Genomic DNA, 12,247 nt, shown 5'->3' with positions numbered 1-12,247 from the left:
GTTTCCTGACTCACATTATTTAAACTACCACATTGATCATTCATCTCTAAATAAACTTTATTTTATATAGCGTTTTAAGCGATTAGGTAATTAGATTGCTCATAAACCTAATCGCTTTTTCTACATAAACACAGCGTGATTGCTCTCTGAAAATGCTTTTCCTTTATTTTTAAAGTAGGCTCAGATTTCAACTATAGATCGTATTATTATAAACTTTCTTGGAAAAATGTATTTTATGTAAACCATGTTTGCTATTAATTCATTTAGGGCTAAAATACGTTCATTGTCTTCCAATCGAGTCGAGTTGACATTGGAAGCCTGCCACACCCGGACTGTTAAACCAACGCATTAGCACGTCAAAGCCCATTGAGCCAGTATTGGCTTTAGTATCCCCCCCTTCTCCCCTCAATTCAATTCAATTCAAGGTGTTTTATTTGCATGACAGATGGGTACAAGCAGTGTTGGGTATGTATATTGTAACGCTTACGGCAGACAGGCACTGTGTAAGAGCCGGCGCACCAGAGCAGCGCACCGAGGGAGCGTCTGCATTTCTAACTTAGTTTTTAAAATTAGTCAAGCAATATGAAGCATCTCCTTTTACTTAGTGCCTGAGCATAAAAAGAATAGGAGCATACTGCAACGCGTGTGAAGGCCATAAACGATATTAATTTTGGAACATAAACATACAGTATATGGCTGGTCTTGGTACTTTAAAGAAAAAAATACACACCAGTATTCCATTTCTCCCTAAACATTTTAAGCATCGAAGTCTTTAACTAACACGATACCGGAGTCAACAAGCATACTTTTAGAATTTGATTAAAAGGGAATATAATATGGAATCGCGTATCTCAAGAAATGAATAACGATATAATTATATTCATGTTGCAAAAGAACTGCAACGGACATAAAAACTCCCTTGCTTTTAACAGAGCGTTCCATAATTTCTAACTACGAAAATGCCAGGTGAAAGGATTTGTAAACATATTTTGTTAAAGCAAGTCAGTTTTTTCCACAACACATAAAAGACATTTTTCCAAGAAAGTTTAGCCTTTGTCACTAATGAAACCACTAAATAAAGACATAAATATAGAAATCTTAAGATTTGTTCTATTTAATGTTGGTAGCAGGATGAACTGTCAGAGTGTATATTTTGTCGCAGAGTTGCTGCAAGATGTTAACAGTGAAAAGGGTATTTAGAAATGAGTTATTTCAAGATGAAAATTTTCAGAATAATTGCAAATCTAGCAGGATAGAGAAAGCACAGAAAACTGGCAGTTAGATTGATCAGATTAGTATGAAAAGTCATTTAGCAAAGGGAATTAGAAGAGTGACAAACTAGTATACTTTAGATCTTTTTTTCTGAACCAGGGACAATCTGATCATGTTTCCCTATAACAATAATAAAAAACTTTATTTGATATATCACCATTAAAGGTGGCATCTCAAAGCAATACAGTAGATGTAAAAACAGATAAAAGGACCACAGATTACAAAGTAAATGCATATAAGAAAGACAAGCAGTTAGAGGTGCTACCAAAATTAAAAAATGAAGCAGATACAGACACTAAGTCTTCTGAAAAGAAAGGTTCTGGGGTTAGATTTAAACTGGCCTTGGTGTGTGTGTGTTTGTGTCTGTCTGTCCTGTGATGGACTGGCGCTATGTCCAGGGTGTATTCTGCCTTGTGTCCGTCGCTTACTGGGATAGGCTCCAAATCCTCTGTACTGGATAAAGAGATTAGAAATGGATGGAAGTAAAGGCACTGTGTGGATGGAACTATACACAGTGTTAGAAACCCACTATGAAATGGCAGCATCTCACTGAGAATAAAACATTTTATACTGCTGGCTTAAGGAAACAGCCTTTCCACCTCTCTTGCACATCAGTATCCATACCTAGTTATTTAAACAAATTGCCTCTAATTATAAACATCTTAATATGCTGGCTCTGTGGATCCGCATCAGCTATGTTTGCCCATTCCTTCAATTCATGTGCATCCAACACACAGTTCAACGCTAGCAACTACACAAAATCTAAAATATGAGCTCTACTTGCCACTTACAGTACCAACAGTACCAGCTAACTTTAGTAGTGACATTTTCATGGATCTTTTTAACAATAAAATTTACAACATCAGACTTCAGACACAATTAAACAGGCCTCAAAAAAGTCTGGTACAAACATTTTCAGCATGGAATAAACCGTTACTTTAATGGTATAAACCTTAAATGGATTCATATTCTCAATAAGATTTGGTGCTCAGTAACATGACTTAGAAAATGACAGAAGACATACGTATCATGCTTATCCTTCTATTTTTCATAATCGTAAACTCCTTAAGGCAGTTACATTTTCTCTGTTCTGACCTGGAGTTACAGAGAAATTTAAATTCTAATAAGAGATTTGTAATGAGGAAAGTCATACCAATCACTCATACAGTACCAGGATTTGCAATTACAATACAAATACTTTCTTTCTGTATGTGTTTATTTTGCAGTTTGAGTCTATGGCATTCCTTTGGGGGTCTATACTCCAAGGCATGACTTTTTTATGTATAAACATCAGTATTTACTGCTATTAATTACTGTACGATTTATAGTTGAAATCTGAGCCTAGATATAAAGTTAGATATAAAGTTAAAATCTCGACAAAGCAATGTAGGAAATACAGAGAAAATAAATCCTTTCTGACATCTAAAATCAGTTTCGATCAAGGTCTCTAAAACGAACAAGAAAAAGAAGATTTTCGGAGGGCAATTACGCTGTGTTTATATAGAATAAGTGATTTATGAGCAATCTAATTTCTTGTTCGTTTAAAACAGTGAAATGTCAGCTGTAAAAGATCGCACCAGAAACAGCACTCTCTCTGCCTGTCATAGACGTTCAGGAAAGGCTGAATGAAGTCATGTCAAGTACAATAATTCGGAGATCAATAATAACAGTTGTAGGACAGTATATAAGGAGGATAAGGATTTTGAAGTTGACTCGAAATCTGGTAGGTAACCAGTGCAAGGACGTGAAAACAGGTGTAATGCATCCCTGATAGGATTCTTGCTGTCATATTCTGAACATATTGAAGATTGCTCAGTGTGGATTTAATTTCCTCAGTGAACAGGATGTGCATTTATTAATTCTAGAAAAAAACTAGATTTCTCTAGTTCTTAGTTTCTCTAGTTCCCTTTAAAATAAACTATTATTCCACAATGCAGAGTATTACATGGCCAGTATTTACACATGATATTTGTGATTTAAAGAAATTAACACAAGCAGCTTTTGGAGATTTAAGTGTTGGCTGAGTTATTGCAGGATAAAAGACTAGAGATGTTGGCAAGAAGAAGATAGTTTGGGGAAAGCTGAGGAATACACTTATAACAAGAACACTTCCTAATGGGGTTAGGCATACTTTTGATGAAGATGATGAAGTTAACAGACTATATGTTTACATAGATACTGAAATAAGGATTATATTTTAGATTATGTGTAGTTGCTGGCATTGAACTGTGTGTTGGATGCACATGAATTGAAGGAATGGGCAAACATAGCTGATGCGGATCCACAGAGCCAGCATATTAAGATGTTTATAATTAGAGGCAAGTTGTTTAAATAACTAGGTATGGATACTGATGTGCAAGAGAGGTGGAAAGGCTGTTTCCTTAAGCCAGCAGTATAAAATATTTTATTCTCAGTGAGATGCTGCCATTTCATAGTGGGTTTCTAACACTGTGTATAGTTCCATCCACACAGTGCCTTTACTTCCATTTCTAATCTCTTTATCCAGTACAGAGGATTTGGAGCCTATCCCAGTAAGCAACGGACACAAGGCAGAATACACCCTGGACATAGCGCCAGTCCATCACAGGACAGACAGACACAAACACACACACACCAGGGCCAGTTTTCCCATAAACCAATTAACTTACCAGTATGTTTTGGAGTGCGAGAGGGAGTCATATCACACATATGGAGAAAAACCATGTAACCCAGAGAGAACATGTAAACCCCACACACACAGGATGGCAGGAATTGAACCTAGGACCCCAGTGCTGCAAGATAGCAATGCTAACCACTTTGCCACCATTATAAATGGATGGATATCTTAGTTATCTTTCTAGTTCACAGGTTTGCATGCATAATTTAATTTTGAAAGCCACTGAGACATCAGGTACTACTGTTGTATTTATGAAAAAGAAACAAAACAAAAAACATACTAACAACTGTGCCATCCTACTCCTTAGCTAATACATTTTATTATTCATAAACAGTTAACATTGTTAGCAAAATATTTTGAATTATATTTAACCCTATTTTTTCTTTAGTTTTGTATTTAACTTATTATATGATAGTCAGACTTAATGTATATTTGAACAATGAAAATATATTTTTACAAGATTTTACATTAAGCACTTAAAATTAATATGGTTAATAATAGTAAACTGTAACATGCTGTAACAAGATCGGTTAAACTGCGAAGAAAATGCTTTCAGAGAAAATGTTTCAGGTGTGAAGAACATAGATCTCCAATGCAATTTCAACCAAACCTGTTCCCACACACCCTGCCCCCACTACCATTAGAATATACACAAAGCACTCAAATCTTTCGAGCTAATGATCAGGTGACCCGAGAGAGAGCGAGAGAAACACCAAGGGGTGCGGAACCAGGGAACTATTTACATGGAAAACGGGCGATCTCCCCAGACTGTCCGCCCGTTTCACTGTTACCTGGATACCTCTTTATTTAGAACTCACAAACACTAATTTTTAGTTTAGAAGGATTCAAGTAGGGTTTTAGATGAAAGGCAGCGACCTTAATCAAGCCCAAATCACAATTGAACCCATTCAGAGCCTACATTACATTTTAGCGTTTCATTCTGAGCAGAAGACCCTCACACCTGAAGAAGGGGGAGGTGTTTTTCGCTGGAAATCTCGCCTGCTTCTACTTTACAACCGGAGTGCTGGCTGTGACGAATTAAACCGGTTTTACAAGTTTCAATCACAGACCATGTGACATGGGAGTCAGGAAACTCCACCGGATTTGATAACGCTATAAAAACGCTATAAAATAATGTGACTTGGCACAGAACAAGTTTACAGCACAGTACAATAATAAATGCTGACCATGACTTTAGAAGCATAAATTGCCTTACACTCAATTTAAACACAAGCTGTCTTTAGCCCTCTAAGCTGGTTCATACAGAAATGTAGAGATCCAGGCTCAGAACACACAGCTTCATTAGCGAATACATATGCAGGACAACTAGAGAAGACGTTTTACAGAGGATGGATTTTTAGAAACATCCCATCAGTGACATCACTGAAGTCAACTCCTAGGTACTGTAACTGTCGTGTGGATAGTTTCACAAGAATCAGACAAAGGTTTAAGCATCGCTTGTTCTAGATAAAACTGCATAAAAAAAACAACAACCCATAATGTACTTCTTTGCGGCTCTGTTTGCCCAAATCATATATTCACAACATGAAATCTAGAAAATAATATTACGTAACCAAAATCCGCAATATGGAAACAGAACCTGTGTAATTGTTGATAGATGATGTACTCGTAACATTTTTTCAAGACGAACTACAACATTTAAAAAATGACTTGTATGTACTTGATATCTCTAATCAATCCACGGGTCCCAGCACGAAACGAAACTAAAACGCATACCGTTTCGCGCTTCTTATTAGTTGCTCAAAAGTAATTTGACCTTATGAAATGCATAATATAAACCTAGAAACATATACGTGAGCAGTACTTAAGCACTGTAGTATCGGTGTTAAGACATACCTCTCAAATACTGTAAATCAAGTTAAAAATATCTCAAGACAGATTCTGGTCATAATGAAACCATGTTTCGTGTATGTTTTCTTTAAAGTACCGAGACCAGCCATATACTGTATGTTTATGTTCCAAAATTAATATCGTTTATGGCCTTCACACGCGTTGCAGTATGCTCCTATTCTTTTTATGCTCAGCTACTAAGATTTCCCTTCAGTGGTAAAATTAGATATGAATAGTCAATACTTAAACGGGCACAGTTAAGACATTAAATATACATATACATACTGTATACAGTACAGTTTGCATACGGTAATATGTTTATGTTCCGAAATCAATCTCTTTTATGAGCATGTGAAAGGCATGGTGAATCACTGTACTTTGCATGATTGGAAACAAATGCGTGATTGCGAAATGCTGTGGTGTTACTTTTACAAAGATGGTCAATGAAAAAAAGAATGTTGACCAGGGCAATACTTTGAGTTTACACTTACAGCTTGTCCAAGGTCATTCATTATTAATACTATTAGTAATATCTTCGTTAAAGACTTTGATGGCCACAGCTCAAACATGAGAGGTTGAGCTTTATTAGCTCCACCTTGCGGAAATTCCGGATACTATTATTTTGCTTGTCGTATTATAGGAGAATTTACGGTAACTCGCGGTATTTACCGGTAGCTTGCGGTAGACTGCGTACAGCGTACCGCAAAATAATGCGGTATCGCCCGCGCATTTTGAATGGCTGCATCTCCTCTCATGTAACATGTCCTCTCAGTGCAGCTGTACAGAGCAGCCTCCTGAGCTCAGTGCTCACTGTCCTCTTCTCCGGTGTCACAGGCCTTCCTGTACCAGTGTATTGGTGCAGTTGCCCAGAACATCTCTCAAAAGGAGACTGTGAGAGATGCGCTTCAGGACAGTCTACAGGAAGTTCAATTTGAGAATCCTGCAGAGAGAGAGGTGAGGTGATCTGTTCCCACTCCGCACACAGACTCAGGGCTTCTACTGCTTCTACAGCCATGAAAACCAGAATTCTCTGAGCGATTTCTTTCTACACAACTGATGGACAGACAAGGAGTATCTTTGAAAATCTCCCCATCTGTCCTCATACAGGGAGTATGAGGACAGATGGGAAGATTTTCAAAGTACTTTTCCCAAGAGAAGCATGTTCTACCTTCTTCAGAAAGTCACTGACTGCTGAGATATGTTATTCTAGAAACTGACAACATATGAATGGAAAGTAAACATTATACCATCGATCTCTGGTATTCCTTTAAAGGGGAACAGTAACACATTTTTATATTTAGAGCTTAGAAACTATCAGCATTGATGAGTGTATTTCAAACCACAATAAATGTCAGATGTAAACTGGAGGCTTTACAAGTTACTGTGTACATCACAAAATAGACAAAATTTCCAGGAATGCCCAACGTCTGCAATTCATTGCAAAATAGCAGGCTTGTGAGTATGTCTCTTTTAATCCAACAGAAATATTGCTCTCAACATCAAGACAGTCTTGCTGATAAATTGAAGTTACTTGTTAATTCTGAATGCAGATCATACTGGAAAGTTTCTGTGGTCAAATGCCTGCAGCACAACCTGTATGTATTCACTCGTACATCACAATACATGTATCATTTTAGTGACTAGTGAGCAGGAAGGGCCGCTTCACGGCACAATTCATACGAACTCTCGCTCTCCCCGTGGAGAGAACAGGGGTTTGTGACAATATGGCGACTTACAGAACTTTCAAAACGTTCATGATTTTGTGGTTAATTTGATATTTGTCAATGTTTTTTATGCCGATAATCTATTCATTTTGCTACAGAGATTTACTAACCGGTCTGAGAAACTGGGACTGCAGTTCCCCTTTGAAATTCTATTGGAAAGCTGGGCGGCGCATGAAGAACCTTTGACAGGCTTCCGTCACCTTGCCAAGACGTCACCTTTAATAATCAGCTCTTGCAGGTCCAGTCACTCGGAATGCTTAGGCTGCCACAAAGAGCACTGCAGCAGATCGAAAGGTATTGCCCAACACCTTTTCATATTTGCAGATGTTCAGGTGCAGGACAGCATTACTCTGCTTAAATGCCACGTGGCACAGTGAGTCCTTAATGTGCCATGTATCTAACACACAGTAAATCTTATTTTTATAATGAAAATTAAATGTCTATTACTAATATCTGATGTACTGATATGTGACCATCTTTGTGTATTCTTTCAAGTTAATTTACAAGTCAGGAAGAATGTACAGTATATGAATCTTATGTTAAGAAACGCTACATAAACTAAACAACAGCCGAGAAGTTTAAAAACTTTTTAAATAACGTTTCATGCACAGTGTCATCTCCCTCTTGCAACGATCTGGTTCATGCTCTGAAACTTAAGGAAACTTAAGAAAATCACACTCACTCATAAGATGAATGAGGAGATACTTCAGCTTAAGAGAAATTGTCGCAAATCAGAGCGCTTATTGAGAAAACCTAAACTGCAGGTTCATTATGACATTCTGAGAGAACAGATTTCCACCGACAATACTTCCATAAAAAGGGCAAGACAGTTGTACTTCTCTAATGTAATTAACAAACACAAAGATAATACTAAAGTACTTCTTTTCCACTATAGACAGTTTAATAAACCCTACTTTTTCTCGTAATATTTCTTATGATGTATCTTCTACAAAATGTGAAGATGTTTGCAATTCATTTCCAAGATAAAATAACTTTGATTAGACAGAATATAGCTCAGACAACCACGACGAGTCTCCGCGATTGTCCTGATCAGCCACCTAGTTCTGTTATGACGTCTTTCTCTGTTATTAATCTTCAGACACTTAAAACCGTTACAGACATCTTCCACATGTGATCTTGACCCTGTTCCTACAACTCTTTTTAAGAAGGTTTTTGATTGTGTGCAAGATAATGTTTTTACTATTGTAAATTGCTCTCTGTCAGCAGGAGGTTTCAAGACTGCCTTGGTGAAGCCTCTACTAAAAAAGACTAATATGGATACTGCTGTTGTTAGCAATTTTAGACCTATTTCAAATTTTCCTTTTTTAAGAAAATTTTGGAGAAAGTTGTTTTTATTCGATTAAAAGAATATCTGGTCTCTAACTTTTTATTTTGAGAAATTTCAGTCAGGTTTTCGTTCTAACCATAGTACAGAGACGGCATTGGTCCTTGTTATGAATGACCTGAGACTGAGTGCCGATAAACATAATTTGGTTTTACTTGATCTCAGTGTAGCTTTCGATACAGTTGATCACAAGATTCTGATCAACCGACTTGAAAACTGGGTAGGTCTTTCAGGGATGGTTTTAGAATGCCTTAAATCTTATTTAAAGAATAGACAGTTTTTTGATGCTCTGGGAAATCAATCATCAAAACATTTTGACATTTCTTGTGGAGTTCCACAGGGTTCCATTTTAGGACCTCTGCCCTTTCACTATACTGTATATGTTACCTTTAGGTCATGTAATTAGGAACCAAGGGATCAATTTCATAGCTATGCCGATGATATACAACTGTATATCTCTATTCCATCTGAAGATCAAAACTCCGTCAACAGACTAATCGGCTGTGTGTTAGATATTTCTCAGTAGATGTCCCAACATTTTCTACAGTTAATCAAGACAAGACTGAAATATTGATATTGGGTACTAAAATTCAGAAAGAACTCTTGCAGGATAAATTGGGCTCTTTTGCTTCATGTGTTAAATGTGTCCATGCATTTGTTACCAGTAAAATCGATTATTGTATTGCTCTGTTTAGTGGGCTTCCCAAGAAAACAAGAAATCCCAACTTGTTCAAAATGCAGCAGCACAGATCCTAACAAAAACAAGAAAGAGAACACATATCACTCCTGTTTTGAAAGATCCTCACTGGTTGACTGTATTTTCCAGGATAGATTTTAAAGTTCTTTTACTTGCTTTTAAAGCTCTAAACGGCCTAGCACCTATGTATCTTACTGAATGTCTGTCTTTATATGTTCCTATACATGACCTGAGATCTGAAAATACTGGCCTTCTGCAGATACCACATGTGAAATACAGAAAGAGTGGAGAGGCTGCTTTTTGTTTTTATGTTTCTAAATTATGGAACTCACTACCACTTTTTATCAGGTAGTCAAGCTCGGTACATTGTTTTAAAAACCACTTGAAAACATCTTTTTAATTTAGCTTTTAGTTAAAATGGTTCTCTGTTCTTTCTATTTATCTTTCTTTTTTATTCAGTTTTATTGTTTTCATTCTATTACGACCTTCCTAATTTCTATTTCTTTTTCAAGCATAAATTGACATTTTTGTTGCTTTACTGTATTACTGTGTTTGAGCAAAAAGTTGTGGAATGTGAGCAGGCAGTCATTTTGAATGAACTGCAGAGAAGTGAGTTAGAGAAGGAAAATGCACAACTAGAGAAGAGTACTGATGAATTGCAGGAACAGTTGCAAAAGATTAGATATATATAAAAAAAGGAATCACAGAAGGTTGCGTATTACAAAAGAAAATGCGATTCTGAAGGAGATTTAGCACATGGGGAGAGGGACCTGAATGAGCAGGTGCAGTTCTGGCAGGGAGAATATGAAGGCTTGAAAACAGAGACAGACAGGAGAGTGAGTCACAATATTAGCACGTGTGAAAAAGGAAAGTATAGTGATGCTGTAAGAGAGGCTTATATGGATTTAGTAGCAAACATGGGCGTTCGTGCACGAAAGGCTTCTAAGATAGTCAGAATAGTTTTGGATAAATTGGTACTGTAGGTATTCAGGTCGACAGATTGCCAGGGGAAAGTTTTTGTAAATATCTTGTGGTAGAAGCGAGACAAGTTTCTACAAAGAAAAGATTAAGAATTCTTATGTTAATTAAACCAGAACACTTGTTAGGAAAGAGAGTTAGACCTGCTTTTGATGAGAAAGACAGGAAGGTGTGGTACAAGGGCACAGTCGTTGAAATGAGACTAGATGGCCAGGAGTATGTTTTTAAATAAATATGATGGATTTAGAATTCCCTCGGGAGGGGGATCAGAATACCTCCTGGGTATCCCTGCCTGTCGCAAGAGGCGACTAAAAGGGTTGTGTCAGGAAGGGCATCCGACGTAAAACCATCTTGCCAAAACCATGGTTGCAAAGAACACAAAGCACATAGCGGATCGGTCGGGGCCCGGGTTAACAACGGCCGCCATTAGTGCTGTGTCCCAACAGGGTACTAATGGAAATTATGCTACTGTGGGGAAAACTGTAGAGTGGGGGCTACAGAAAAGAAACAAGGTGAAGGGGCCTGGAAGGAATGTTAAGTCAATGAGAGTGGGGAGTTGGAATGTTGGTACCATGACAGGGAGAGGGAGAGAATTGGTTGAAACTATGGCAAGGAAAAAAGTGGAGATCTTGTGTGTGCAAGAAACCAAGTGGAAAGGAAACAGCTCAAGACACCTAGGAGCGGGATACAAGATTCTATACGCTGGAAAGAGTACAAAAATGAATGGAGTGGGTGTGATAGTGTGCAAAGACCTAGCAGACAAGATAGTGAGGGTGGTTAGACACTCAGACAGGACTATCAATGTACAGGTGGCTTTTGAGGGCGGGTTGTGGAATATCATCTCTGTATATGCACCACAGGTAGGAAGACCACAGGAGGAAAAGGATAGTTTCTTGGAAGATCTCGAAGAAGTGGTTAGCAGAATCCCAGGAAATGAAATGGTGGTAATTGAAGGAGACTTCAATGCGCATTTAGGAGAGAAATGCCCAGATTATCCAGATGAACATGTCAGAGAGGGCTAGGAGAGAGAAATGAAGAAGGAGGAAGGCTACTAGAAACACTCCAAGCTCTTGAATTGTTTGCAGTGAACACAGGGTTCACGAAGAATTATGAGCAAAAGGTGACATACAGGAGTGGAGGCCATACCCAAATAGACTACATATTAGTGAGAAGAATTGATAGAGCGAAAGTCCAAGATGCTAAAGTCCTGCCCTATGAGGCTGTTACCAGACAACACAGGCTACTGGTGATGGAAATCACAATATTGAAGGAGCGAAGAATAAAGCAGAGAAAACACCCAGCACGAACAAAAGTGTGGAAACTGAGAGAAAACAAAGTAGATTTCAACAAGCTGGTGAGAGAAATGAAAAACAACACAGAGGAAATAGAGGAGCCTTCAGTTGAAGAAGAGTGGACTGAGATGAGCCACATCCTAGAAGAGGCTGCTACCAGGGTTTGTGGAAAGACAAGAGGAGGCAGACCGAGGGAAAATGAAGAGTGGTGGTGGGATATGGAAGTTCAGGAAACACCGAAGGAAAAGAAAAAAGTACACAAGGCACTGAAAGATGGCACTGGAGAATTACAAGAATATAAGAGACTAAAGAAGGTAGCAAAAAGAAGTGTAGCAAGACCAAAGGAAAGAGCCTGGAAAGAATGGTATGAGAGACTTGAAACAAAGGAAGGAGAGGACCAAATCTACAAGATTGCTAAACATAGAGCGAGAC

The sequence above is a fragment of the Atractosteus spatula genome, chromosome 25 (assembly GCF_055471065.1).
Source record: "Atractosteus spatula isolate fAtrSpa1 chromosome 25, fAtrSpa1.hap1, whole genome shotgun sequence".
In the NCBI taxonomy this organism is placed as follows: Eukaryota; Metazoa; Chordata; class Actinopteri; order Semionotiformes; family Lepisosteidae; genus Atractosteus; species Atractosteus spatula.
Note: the sequence above shows the minus strand (reverse complement) of the source record.